Source organism: Xenopus tropicalis, chromosome 3 (genome assembly GCF_000004195.4).
Source record: "Xenopus tropicalis strain Nigerian chromosome 3, UCB_Xtro_10.0, whole genome shotgun sequence".
In the NCBI taxonomy this organism is placed as follows: domain Eukaryota; kingdom Metazoa; phylum Chordata; class Amphibia; order Anura; family Pipidae; genus Xenopus; species Xenopus tropicalis.
The window spans coordinates 7,120,436-7,134,109 of NC_030679.2; the positions used below are offsets into that span (position 1 = coordinate 7,120,436).

Genomic DNA, 13,674 nt, shown 5'->3' on the forward strand with positions numbered 1-13,674 from the left:
CCACCAGTTACATGAGCCCCTGGGAAATGGGCTTTGCCAAAAAGTAGAATGGGGACCCAATGAAAAATGCTCTACCTCCAGGGGCCCCAGTAAGTAGACCACCAGTTACCTGAGCCCCTGGGAAGAGGGCCCTGCCAACAAGTAAAATGGGACCGCAGTAAAGAAAATGCTTTACCTCCAGGGGTCCACAGTTATTAGACCACCAGTTACCTGAGCCCCTCGGAAATAGGCTTTGCCAAGAAGTAGATTGGGGACCAAATAAAAAAATGCTCTACCTCCAGGGGTCCCCAGTTATAAGCCCACCAGTTACCTGAGCCCCTGGGAAATGGGCTTTGCCACTTTGGGGCCCCAGTCACTTGGTTCCTGACCATTATTTCCAATTTCCATCTTGGAACTGTGCATTGACAGGAGGTTGTTTGTGGCTCCTCTTTAATCTCCATCTTTTTTAATGATAAAAATCCTGTTTATGATTCGTGTGATTGCGGATGGCAGTGTTTATCAAGCATCTCATAAATATGCAATGGAAAAAGGGAGACTAGTTACCCTCTTGTCTATGTAAGCATGTTTATTTGCACAGTGCTAACGACCACAATAACATCGGCACCCAGGCACAACTACTCATAAATACAGTGCGGTGAAAAACATAAACCTCCATATGCAATTAGGCAAAGGGAACTTGATAACATAGGAAATATACCATGGTAACAGTAGGGCAAGATGGAGACAGTAGGGCAAGATGGAGACAGTAGGGCAAGATGGAGACAGTAGGGCAAGATGGAGTCAGTAGGGCAAGATGGAGACAGTAGGGCAAGATGGGGACAGTAGGGCAAGATGGAGACAGCAGGGCAAGATGGAGTCAGTAGGGCAAGATGGAGACAGTAGGGCAAGATGGAGACAGTAGGACAAGATGAAGACAGTAGGACAAGATGGAGACAGTAGGGCAAGATGGGGGCAGTAGGGCAAGATGGAGACAGTAGGGCAAGATGGAGACAGTAGGGCAAGATGGAGACAGTAGGGCAGGATGGAGACAGTAGGCAAGATGGGGACAGTAGGGCAAGATGGAGACAGTAGGGGCAAGATGGGGACAGTAGGGGGAGACAGTAGGGCAAGATGGGGACAGTAGGGCAAGATGGAGACAGTAGGGCAAGATGGGGACAGTAGGGCAGGATGGAGACAGTAGGGGCAAGATAGGGACAGTAGGACAAGATGGGGACAGTAGGGCAAGATGGGGACAGTAGGGCAAGATGGAGACAGTAGGACAAGATGGAGACAGTAAGGCAAGATGGGGACAGTAGGGCAGGATGGAGACAGTAGGGGCAAGATAGGGACAGTAGGGCAAGATGGGGACAGTAGGGCAAGATGGGGACAGTAGGGCAGGATGGAGACAGTAGGGCAAGATAGGGACAGTAGGACAAGATGGGGACAGTAGGGAAAGATGGAGACAGTAGGGCAAGATGGAGACAGTAGAGCAAAATGGAGACAGTAGGGCAAGATGGGGACAGTAGGGCAAAATGGAGACAGTAGGGCAAGATGGAGACAGTAGGGCAAGATGGAGACAGTAGGACAAGATAGGGACAGTAGGGCAAGATGGAGACAGTAGAGCAAGATGGAGACAGTAGGGCAAGTGGAGACAGTAGGACAAGATGGAGACAGTAGGGCAAGATGGAGACAGTAGGGCAAGATGGAGACAGTAGGGCAAGTGGAGACAGTAGGACAAGATGGAGACAGTAGGGCAAGATGGTGACAGTAGGGCAAGATGGAGACAGTAGGGCAAGATGGAGACAGTAGGGCAGCGTTATGATTGGGCTTACATCCCCTTTAATGTAAAATAGAGCTAGAGCAAAATTTTGCCAGCATTGCCCCCACTATTGAATTGATGCCCCAAGACCACTGCCATAGGGCAAAACTAGTACGATTAAAGGGGCTGTAAACCCCACCATAACGCTGTCCCACTGCGCCCCCTAGTTTTGCTATAGAAGTTGTCGAGAAACGTTATTACAGATGCAAGAAAATTCACCAATGAGAATTCTACTGACTAAATACCTCATTATCAATGCAAGAGAAGTGACCAATGAGAATGCTGATTCCCAGCGCTGTGTCAGCCATCTTGCTGGTACCTTACATATAGAGATAATGATGGAATTTTTCCCGTCATTATATGGCACAGGAATCAGACATGGGGATAAAGGGACAGACTTGTTCAGTGCTACTCTCAAGGGTTTAAAAGCCGGAGTTTAAGACGTAATTCTATTGGATACTGTATATTATGAGACCTGGATAAACGAGACTCTCCATAGACTTGATGTGAATAAGCATTCAGATACAGTAACCCAGCGCGTCGCTATGAGAAACAACAGCTGCGGAGCCATTCACGTGAATGGGAACTAAAAATACTTGCGTTGTGGTTTGTCGTCATTTGCATATATCTGCCTGGAGACATCGCGGCACTGAGAGCTCGGCATGCTGGGAGTTTTCCTGGGACAGGCGGCTTAATGTACAAACACCCATACGTTCTGCTGCTGCCGGCTTGTCTCCCCAAGGGAATCAGTGGGGACAGGGAATTAGTCAGTTTATTTAACTGACCCCCCCCCCCCCTTTGCTGGGGGGCAAAGAGGTTTAGGAGACCCATATATGTAAGGTTGTAAACCCAATCATAATGCTGTTCCACTGCGCCCCCTAGTTTTGCTATAGACGTTATCGAAAAATGAAATTATAGATGCAAGAAAATTCCCCACTGAGCTAAATATCTCATTATAAATGCAGGAGAAGTGACCAATGAGAATGCTGATTCCCAGCACTGTGTCAGCCATCTTGCTTACCCCTGGAACTATAGCAGGGTGACTGTTACCCCAATGTTTCTATATATCTGTAACCTTGTTATGGGCTAAGGGGGCCCAGCCTGAGGGCCAGTTAGGGGGGGATTTGGGGTGAGTGCTTATTTGTGCCCTGGGTACCCCTGGAACTATAGCGGGGTGACTGTTACCCCAATGTTTCTATATATCTGTAACCTTGTTATGGGCTAAGGGGGCCCAGCCTGAAGGCCAGTTAGGGGGGGATTTGGGGTGAGTGCTTATTTGTGCCCTGGGTACCCCTGGAACTATAGTGGGGTGACTGTTACCCCAATGTTTCTATATATCTGTAACCTTGTTATGGGCTAAGGGGGCCCAGCCTGAAGGCCAGTTAGGGGGGGATTTGGGGTGAGTGCTTATTTGTGCCCTGGGTACCCCTGGAACTATAGCGGGGTGACTGTTACCCCAATGTTTCTATATATCTGTAACCTTGTTATGGGCTAAGGGGGCCCAGCCTGAAGGCCAGTTAGGGGGGGATTTGGGGTGAGTTCTTATTTGTGCCCTGCGTACCCCTGGAACTATAGCGGGGTGACTGTTACCCCAATGTTTCTATATATCTGTAACCTTGTTATGGGCTAAGGGGGCCCAGCCTGAAGGCCAGTTAGGGGGGGATTTGGGGTCAGTGCTTATTTGTGCCCTGGGTACCCCTGGAACTATAGCGGGGTGACTGTTACCCCAATGTTTCTATATATCTGTAACCTTGTTATGGGCTAAGGGGGCCCAGCCTGAAGGCCAGTTAGGGGGGGATTTGGGGTGAGTGCTTATTTGTGCCCTGGATACCCCTGGAACTATAGCAGGGTGACTGTTACCCCAATGTTTCTATATATCTGTAACCTTGTTATGGGCTAAGGGGGCCCAGCCTGAAGGCCAGTTAGGGGGGGATTTGGGGTGAGTGCTTATTTGTGCCCTTGGTACCCCTGGAACTATAGCAGGGTGACTGTTACCCCAATGTTTCTATATATATATATATATATATATATATTTATTTATATAAATTTAACATTCCTTCAACAGCACAGTATGGGGGTTCAGCTTATTGTGTGCCCAGAACATTCCTTCTCTGTATATTTGTATTTATACATATGGGTAGGAGGTGCCATAGTGTTTCCCTTAGACAGTACAGTATGGGGATACAGCTTATTGTGTGCCCAGAACATTCCTTCTCTGTATATTTGTATTTATACATATGGGTAGGGGGTGCCATAGTGTTTCCCTTAGACAGTACAGTATGGGGGTACAGCTTATTGTGTGCCCAGAACATTCCTTCTCTGTATATTTGTATTTATACATATGGGTAGGGGGTGCCATAGTGTTTCCCTTAGACAGTACAGTATGGGGGTACAGCTTATTGTGTGCCCAGAACATTCCTTCTCTGTATATTTGTATTTATACATATGGGTAGGAGGTGCCATAGTGTTTCCCTTAGACAGTACAGTATGGGGGTACAGCTTATTGTGTGCCCAGAACATTCCTTCTCTGTATATTTATATTTATACATTTTGCCCAGAACATTCTACTGTGTTACTGTATTTCCCAAACCCAGTTAAACCTTTTAAACTCCCAGTATCTGAAAACAGTGAATGTGTGGGATAAGAGTGCCAATCGCTGTATCCCATTGGCTGTAACAAGCAGGCAGTACTAGAGTATAAATTGCCACGGCGAGAGCCACGTTAAGGAGGATAAAGTTAATTACTGGTCGACCCCCATAAATGTGAAAGCGCCTCTTGAAATATTTAACCCTGATTAGATCTTCAACGGTTGTAATTGTCAATTTATCCGACGCCCCGGCCGCTCCGCCACGAGATTAAAAACAAATAAAGGTGGGAAGATACCATCAACATTCCCAACGCGTTCCGCCTCCCACGTGCCCCTGCGCTGACATGTAATAACTGCAGTGGGCCCTGTTATCCTCCCCCCCGAATGAAATGAGCTGGCCCGTTATCTGCCCCGAGCTGCCATTTCTCCGTCGCTGGAGTTGGAACATCCTGCCGCCTCCTCGGCAAATGCAGGGTGACCTCTCCCTCGCCCAGATTTGTTCTTGAATGGCAGGAAATTGAAATCCATCACAGGGCTTCACTGGGGAGCAGGAATATACCGAGTAATGAACCCTTCCAAGTGGAAAGGTCCGAGTTATCACTAGGGAGAAGCACTCTCAGCTTATTGTGTCCCCAGAACATTCCTTCTCTGTATATTTGTATTTATACATATGGGTAGGAGGTGCCATAGTGTTTCCCTTAGACAGTACAGTATGGGGGTACAGCTTATTGTGTGCCCAGAACATTCCCTTCTCTGTATATTTGTATTTATACATATGGGTAGGGGTGCCATTAGTGTTCCCTAGACAGTACAGTATGGGGGTACAGCTATTGTGTGCCAGAACATTCCTTCTCTGTATATTGTATTTATACATATGGTAGGGGGTGCCATAGTGTTTCCCTTAGACAGTACAGTATGGGGTACAGCTTATTGGTGCCCAGAACATTTCCTTCTCTGTATATTTGTATTTATACATATGGGTAGGGGGTGCCATAGTGTTTCCCTTAGACAGTACAGTATGGGGGTACAGCTTATATGTGTGTGCCCAGAACATTCCTTCTCTGTATATGTATTTATACATATGGGTAGGGGGGTGCCATAGTGTTTCCCTTAGACAGTACAGTATGGGGTACAGCTTATTGTGTGCCCAGAACATTCCTTCTCTGTATATTTGTATTTATACATATATGGGTAGGGGGTGCCATAGTGTTTCCCTTAGACAGTACAGTATGGGGGGTACAGCTTATTGTGTGCCCAGAACATTCCTTCTCTGTATATTTGTATTTATACATATGGAGGGGGTGCCATAGTGTTTCCCTTAGACAGTACAGTATGGGGGGTACAGCTTATTGTGTGCCCAGAACATTCCTTCTCTGTATATTTGTATTAATACATATGGGTAGGGGTGCCATAGTGTTTCCCTTAGACAGTACAGTATGGCGGGTACAGCTTATTGTGTGCCCAGAACATTCCTTCCTGTATATTGTATTATACATATGGGTAGGGGGTGCCATAGTGTTTCCCTTAGACAGTACAGTATGGGGGTACAGCTTATTGTGTGCCCAGAACATTCCTTCTCTGTATCATTTGTATTTATACATATGGGGTAAGGGGGTGCCATAGTGTTTCCCTTAGACAGTACAGTATGGGGGTACAGCTATTGTGTGCCCAGAACATTCCTTCTCTGTATATTTGTATTTATACATATGGGTAGGGGTGCCATAGTGTTTCCCTTAGACAGTACAGTATGGGGTACAGCTTATTGTGTGCCCAGAACATTCCTTCTCTGTATATTTGTATTTATACATATGGGTAGGGGGTGCCATAGTGTTTCCCTTAGACAGTACCAGTATGGGGGTACAGCTTATTGTGTGCCCAGAACATTCCTTCTCTGTATATTTGTATTTATACATATGGGTAGGGGGTGCCATAGTGTTTCCCTTAGACAGTACAGTATGGGGGGTACAGCTTATTGTGTGCCCAGAACATTCCTTCTCTGTATATTTGTATTTATACATATGGGTAGGGGGTGCCATAGTGTTTCCCTTAGACAGTACAGTATGGGGGTACAGCTTATTGTGTGCCCAGAACATTCCTTCTCTGTATATTTGTATTTATACATATGGTAGGGGGTGCCATAGTGTTTCCCTTAGACAGTACAGTATGGGGGTACAGCTTATTGTGTGCCCAGAACATTCCTTCTCTGTATATTTGTATTTATACATATGGGTAGGGGGTGCCATAGTGTTTCCCTTAGACAGTACAGTATGGGGGTACAGCTTATTGTGTGGCCCAGAACATTCCTTCTCTGTATATTTGTATTTATACATATGGGTAGGGGGTGCCATAGTGTTTCCCTTAGACAGTACAGTATGGGGGTACAGCTTATTGTGTGCCCAGAACATTCCTTCTCTGTATATTTGTATTTATACATATGGGTAGGGGGTGCCATAGTGTTTCCCTTAGACAGTACAGTATGGGGTACAGCTTATTGTGTGCCCAGAACATTCCTTCTCTGTATATTTGTATTTATACATATGGGTAGGGGGTGCCATAGTGTTCCCTTAGACAGTACAGTATGGGGGTACAGCTTATTGTGTGCCCAGAACATTCCTTCTCTGTATATTTGTATTTATACATATGGGTAGGGGGTGCCATAGTGTTTCCCTTAGACAGTACAGTATGGGGGTACAGCTTATTGTGTGCTCAGAACATTCCTTCTTGTATATTTGTATTTATACATATGGGTTAGGGGTGCCATAGTGTTTCCCTTAGACAGTACAGTATGGGGGTACAGCTTATTGTGGCCCAGAACATTCCTTCTCTGTATATTTGTATTTATACATATGGGTAGGGGTGCCATAGTGTTTCCCCTTAGACAGTACAGTATGGGGGTACAGCTTATTGTGTGCCCAGAACATTCCTTCTCTGTATATTTGTATTTATACATATGGGTAGGGGTGCCATAGTGTTTCCCTTAGACAGTACAGTATGGGGTACAGCTTATTGTGTGCCCAGAACATTCCTTCTCTGTATATTTGTATTTATACATATGGGTAGGGGTGCCATAGTGTTCCCTAGACAGTACAGTATGGGGTACAGCTTATTGTGTGCCCAGAACATTCCTTCTCTGTATATTTGTATTTTATACATATGGGTAGGGGTGCCATAAGTGTTTCCCTTAGACAGTACAGTATGGGGTACAGCTTATTGTGTGCCAGAACTTCCTTCTCTGTCATATTTTATTTATACATATGGTAGGGGTGCCATAGTGTTTCCCTTAGTACAGTATGGGGGTACAGCTTATTGTGTGCCCAGAACATTCCTTCTCTGTATATTTGTATTTATACATATGGGTAGGGGGTGCCATAGTTTCCCTTAGACAGTACAGTATGGGGGTACAGCTTATTGTGTGCCCAGAACATTCCTTCTCTGTATATTTGTATTTATACATATGGGTAGGGTGCCATAGTGTTTCCCTTAGACAGTACAGTATGGGGTACAGCTTATTGTGTGCCCAGAACATTCCTTCTCTGTATATTTGTATTATTACATATGGGTAGGGGGTGCCATAGTGTTTCCCTAGACAGTACAGTATGGGGGTACAGCTTATTGTGTATTCCTCTCTGATATTGTATTTATACATATGGGTAGGGGGTGCCATAGTGTTTCCCTTAGACAGTACAGTATGGGGGTACAGCTTATTGTGTGCCCAGAACATTCCTTCTCTGTATATTTGTATTTATACATATGGGTAGGGGGTGCCATAGTGTTTCCCTTAGACAGTACAGTACTGTCGCCCAGGCAGTGGGTTTAACAACCTGCTACATGCCCTTGCCTCTAGGGACTCGTTCCCCCCGCAGTGTGTAACCCCTCACCTCCTGCTGATGGAGCCGGCATCGGAGCTGGAGGTTCCAGGTGGGACTGTACGCCCCTTATTCACACAGATCTCCCATTATTTAGAAATCCTTGGAAACGTTGCAAAGTCCTTTGATCGGAAAATTTAAATTTGTTGCCCGTCAGATGCTGAATGTTTCTGACTCCCAACATCTCCAGTATCTTTAGGTTAATGGCACATTGCCTGGGCTGATTATTAGCCCCATGGGGGGACGAATTGGAGACCTGAGTCTGAGCTTTCAGCCGGCGCTACACATTAGAACTGCTTTCAGCTAACCTATTGTTTCTCCTACTCCCATGTAACTGGAGGAGTCCCAAGCCGGACTTGGATTTCTTACTATTGAGTGCTATTCTGATACCTACTGGGAGCTGCTATCTTGCTCCCTTCCCATTGTTCTGCTGATCGGCTGCTGGGGGTGAGGGGGGGGATATCTCTCCAATTTGCAGCGCAGCAGTAAAGTGTGCCTGAGTCTGAGCTTTCAGAAGGAGCCAGCGCTACACATTAGAACTGCTTTCAGCTAACCTATTGTTTCTCCTACTCCCATGTAACTGGAGGAGTCCCAAGCCGGACTTGGATTTCTTACTATTGAGTGCTATTCTGATACCTACTGGGAGCTGCTATCTTGCTCCCTTCCTATTGTTCTGCTGATCGGCTGCTGGGGGTGGGGGGGGGGGGATATCACTCCAACTTGCAGCGCAGCAGTAAAGTGAGACTGAAGTTTATCAGAGCACAGGTCACATGGCTGTGGCACCCTGGGAAATGAAGAATATGGCTAGCTCCATGGGAAAAACAGATTGCAATGCTGGAGAAGCTCTATTAACTGATGGGTTCTGTAACAAACATGTTTCCCTTTAATCTACAAAGCTTGTGATTGGTTAAACGTGTATGCAACAAAATCACCTGCTTCTTGCTACCTTATTGCTTCATATAAACGAATTTATGTCCTGACTCCCTCCTGTATTGATTAGCAATAACATTTTTCGATTTGCCCCATACAATCTGTGCCCGATGGTGCAGCCATATTCATTTCCTCCCGCTCTCCAATCATTTCTCTGCCTATGATCCCCCCCCCCGCTGTCTCCCCCCTGGGCTCCCATCCATCTTCCTACCGACGTGACAATATTTCCTCTGTTTATGACTTTGCACTTCTCATAACCTTGTCCCATCTCTGTACTGTACCCTATAATGTCACAGCACCCCCCCCCCCCAAATATACAGCGAAGGAATGTTCTGGGCACACAATAAGCTGTACCCCAAACTGTACTGTCTAAGGGAAACACTATGGCGCCCCCTACCCATATGTATAAATACAAATATACAGAGAAGGAATGTTCTGGGCACACAATAAGCTGTACCCCCATACTGTACTGTCTAAGGGAAACACTATAGCACCCCCTACCCATATGTATAAATACAAATATACAGAGAAGGAATGTTCTGGGCACACAATAAGCTGTACCCCCATACTGTACTGTCTAAGGGAAACACTATGGCACCCCCTACCCATATGTATAAATACAAATATACAGAGAAGGAATGTTCTGGGCACACAATAAGCTGTACCCCCATACTGTACTGTCTAAGGGAAACACTATGGCACCCCCTACCCATATGTATAAATACAAATATACAGAGAAGGAATGTTCTGGGCACACAATAAGCTGTACCCCCATACTGTACTGTCTAAGGGAAACACTATGGCACCTCCTACCCATATGTATAAATACAAATATACAGAGAGGGAATGTTCTGGGCACACAATAAGCTGTACCCCCATACTGTACTGTCTAAGGGAAACACTATGGCACCCCCTACCCATATGTATAAATACAAATATACAGAGAGGGAATGTTCTGGGCACACAATAAGCTTTACCCCCATACTGTACTGTCTAAGGGAAACCCTATGGCACCTCCTACCCATATGTATAAATACAAATATACAGAGAAGGAACGTTCTGGGCACACAATAAGCTGTACCCCCATACTGTACTGTCTAAGGGAAACACTATGGCACCCCCTACCCATATGTATAAATACAAATATACAGAGAGGGAATGTTCTGGGCACACAATAAGCTGTACCCCCATACTGTACTGTCTAAGGGAAACACTATGGCACCCCCTACCCATATGTATAAATACAAATATACAGAGAAGGAATGTTCTGGGCACACAATAAGCTGTACCCCCATACTGTACTGTTTAAGGGAAACACTATGGCACCTCCTACCTATATTTAAATGCTGTTTGTCCCCAGGTTACAGAGCTGATACAAATGTTGGAATTCAGTTGTACAATTGATGTTCAGATCTACAGCTTCCAGCATCCTTGGTGACCCAGGAGCTGTTGGTGGGAGTAGTAATTTGCAGTGGGAACTGATGACATCCTTAGTCGACACTGATCTACCAAATCAAGGCCGCGGCGTAGAGAGGCTGTTTTTCCCAGATAATAGATTGCCTGCTCCCCGCTATTTGCCGCCTTCCTTCATAAAAGTCACGGAACTCCCCGGCGGCTCCTAATATCCTTTTTGCGCTCAATAGAAGTAAAAGTACATAATAAACCCGCTGGTGTCAGAGAAAAGGGTAATACATGGCCTGTGTGTTTGTGTAACTGATATAATGGGAGAGGGACTTGTCTCTTGGGCACTGAGCCCACTACTATCTCTCCCTACTATACCTGCTATCCCACAGCCCCAGTCCCTTCCCAGAGGCTATTATCCCCCCACTGCTACTATAGGCACCATCTCTCCCTACTATACCTGCTATCCCACAGCCCCAGTCCCTTCCCAGAGGCTATTATCCCCCCACTGCTACTATAGGCACCATCTCTCCCTACTATACCTGCTATCCCACAGCCCCAGTCCCTTCCCAGAGGCTATTATCCCCCCACTGCTACTATAGGCACCATCTCTCCCTACTATACCTGCTATCCCACAGCCCCAGTCCCTTCCCAGAGGCTATTATCCCCCCATTGCTACTATAGGCTCCATCTCTCCCTACTATACCTGCTATCCCACAGCCCCAGTCCCTTCCCAGAGGCTATTATCCCCCACTGCTACTATAGGCACCATCTCTCCCTACTATACCTGCTATCCCACAGCCCCAGTCCCTTCCCAGAGGCTATTATCCCCCCATTGCTACTATAGGCTCCATCTCTCCCTACTATACCTGCTATCCCACAGCCCCAGTCCCTTCCCAGAGGCTACTATCCCCACTGCTACTATAGGCACCATCTCTCCCTACTATACCTGCTATCCACAGCCCCAGTCCCTTCCCAGAGGCTATTATCCCCCCACTGCTACTATAGGCACCATCTCTCCCTACTATACCTGCTATCCCACAGCCCCAGTCCCTTCCCAGAGGCTATTATCCCCCCACTGCTACTATAGGCACCATCTCTCCCTACTATACCTGCTATCCCACAGCCCCAGTCCCTTCCCAGAGGCTATTATCCCCCCCCACTGCTACTATAGGCACCATCTCTCCCTACTATACCTGCTATCCCACAGCCCCAGTCCCTTCCCAGAGGCTATTATCCCCCCACTGCTACTATAGGCACCATCTCTCCCTACTATACCTGCTATCCCACAGCCCCAGTCCCTTCCCAGAGGCTATTATCCCACTGCTACTATAGGCACCATCTCTCCCTACTATACCTGCAATCCCACAGCCCCAGTCCCTTCCCAGAGGCTATTATCCCCCCACTGCTACTATAGGCACCATCTCTCTCTACTATACCTGCTATCCCACAGCCCCAGTCCCTTCCCAGAGGCTATTATCCCACTGCTACTATAGGCACCATCTCTCCCTACTATACCTGCTATCCCACAGCCCCAGTCCCTTCCCAGAGGCTATTATCCCACTGCTACTATAGGCACCATCTCTCCCTACTATACCTGCTATCCCACAGCCCCAGTCCCTTTCCAGAGGCTATTATCCCCCCACTGCTACTATAGGCACCATCTCTCCCTACTATACCTGCTATCCCACAGCCCCAGTCCCTTCCCAGAGGCTATTATCCCACTGCTACTATAGGCACCATCTCTCCCTACTATACCTGCTATCCCACAGCCCCAGTCCCTTCCCAGAGGCTATTATCCCCCCACTGCTACTATAGGCACCATCTCTCCCTACTATACCTGCTATCCCACAGCCCCAGTCCCTTCCCAGAGGCTATTATCCCCCCACTGCTACTATAGGCACCATCTCTCCCCACTATACCTGCTATCCCACAGCCCCAGTCCCTTCCCAGAGGCTATTATCCCCCCACTGCTACTATAGGCACCATCTCTCCCTACTATACCTGCTATCCCACAGCCCCAGTCCCTTCCCAGAGGCTATTATCCCCCCACTGCTACTATAGGCACCATCTCTCCCCACTATACCTGCTATCCCACAGCCCCAGTCCCTTCCCAGAGGCTATTATCCCCCCACTGCTACTATAGGCACCATCTCTCCCTACTATACCTGCTATCCCACAGCCCCAGTCCCTTCCCAGAGGCTATTATCCCCCACTGCTACTATAGGCACCATCTCTCCCTACTATACCTGTTATCCCACAGCCCTAGTCCCTTCCCAGAGGCTATTATCCCCCCCCCCCACTGCTACTATAGGCACCATCTCTCCCTACTATACCTGCTATCCCACAGCCCCAGTCCCTTCCCAGAGGCTATTATCCCCCACTGCTACTATAGGCACCATCTCTCCCTACTATACCTGCTATCCCACAGCCCCAGTCCCTTCCCAGAGGCTATTATCCCCCCACTGCTACTATAGGCACCATCTCTCCCTACTATACCTGCTATCCCACAGCCCCAGTCCCTTCCCAGAGGCTATTATCCCCCCACTGCTACTATAGGCACCATCTCTCCCTACTATACCTGCTATCCCACAGCCATACTCCCTAGAGGAAGGTATATTTAATTTCATATTATTAGTTTGTTACATGGTCTCATTAAAGATTGCTATTAAATTACACAATTCTGACTGGTTCTATTAGTATATCCATGTATCCGGTGACATGGGACCAAATATATCTATATTGTATGTCGGATGGGTTAGTTGATGGGGATAATGAAATGAAAAAGAGGGGAGTTTGGAGGTAATTGGCCCCTATGGAATTGGCTCAGAAGGAAGAAATGAAGGAGTGTGAGATGTTATAATAAAGGTAATAGTGATATTATGGCTTCCCGGGGAATTGCTCATGTCGGGGGGCCCGGGATGTGATTGCAATGTTTGAGGGATAGCACTGTGTCGGCCATCTTGCTGGTACCTTACATATAGAGATAATGATGGCATTTTTCCCGTCATTATATGGCACAGGAATCAGACATGGGGATAAAGGGACAGACTTGTTCAGTGCTGGGAAACTGTGCTTATTGCTCCCAACTC

At 47.0% G+C, this 13,674-nt stretch overlaps 1 protein-coding gene across 1 annotated transcript in view; it reads left to right on the forward strand.

Annotated features, from left to right (window-relative positions):
- large1 (LARGE xylosyl- and glucuronyltransferase 1) overlaps positions 1 to 13,674 on the forward strand; it is a 235,160-nt gene that overhangs the window by 43,897 nt on the left and 177,589 nt on the right. The gene's annotated exons all lie outside the window — the stretch shown is intronic.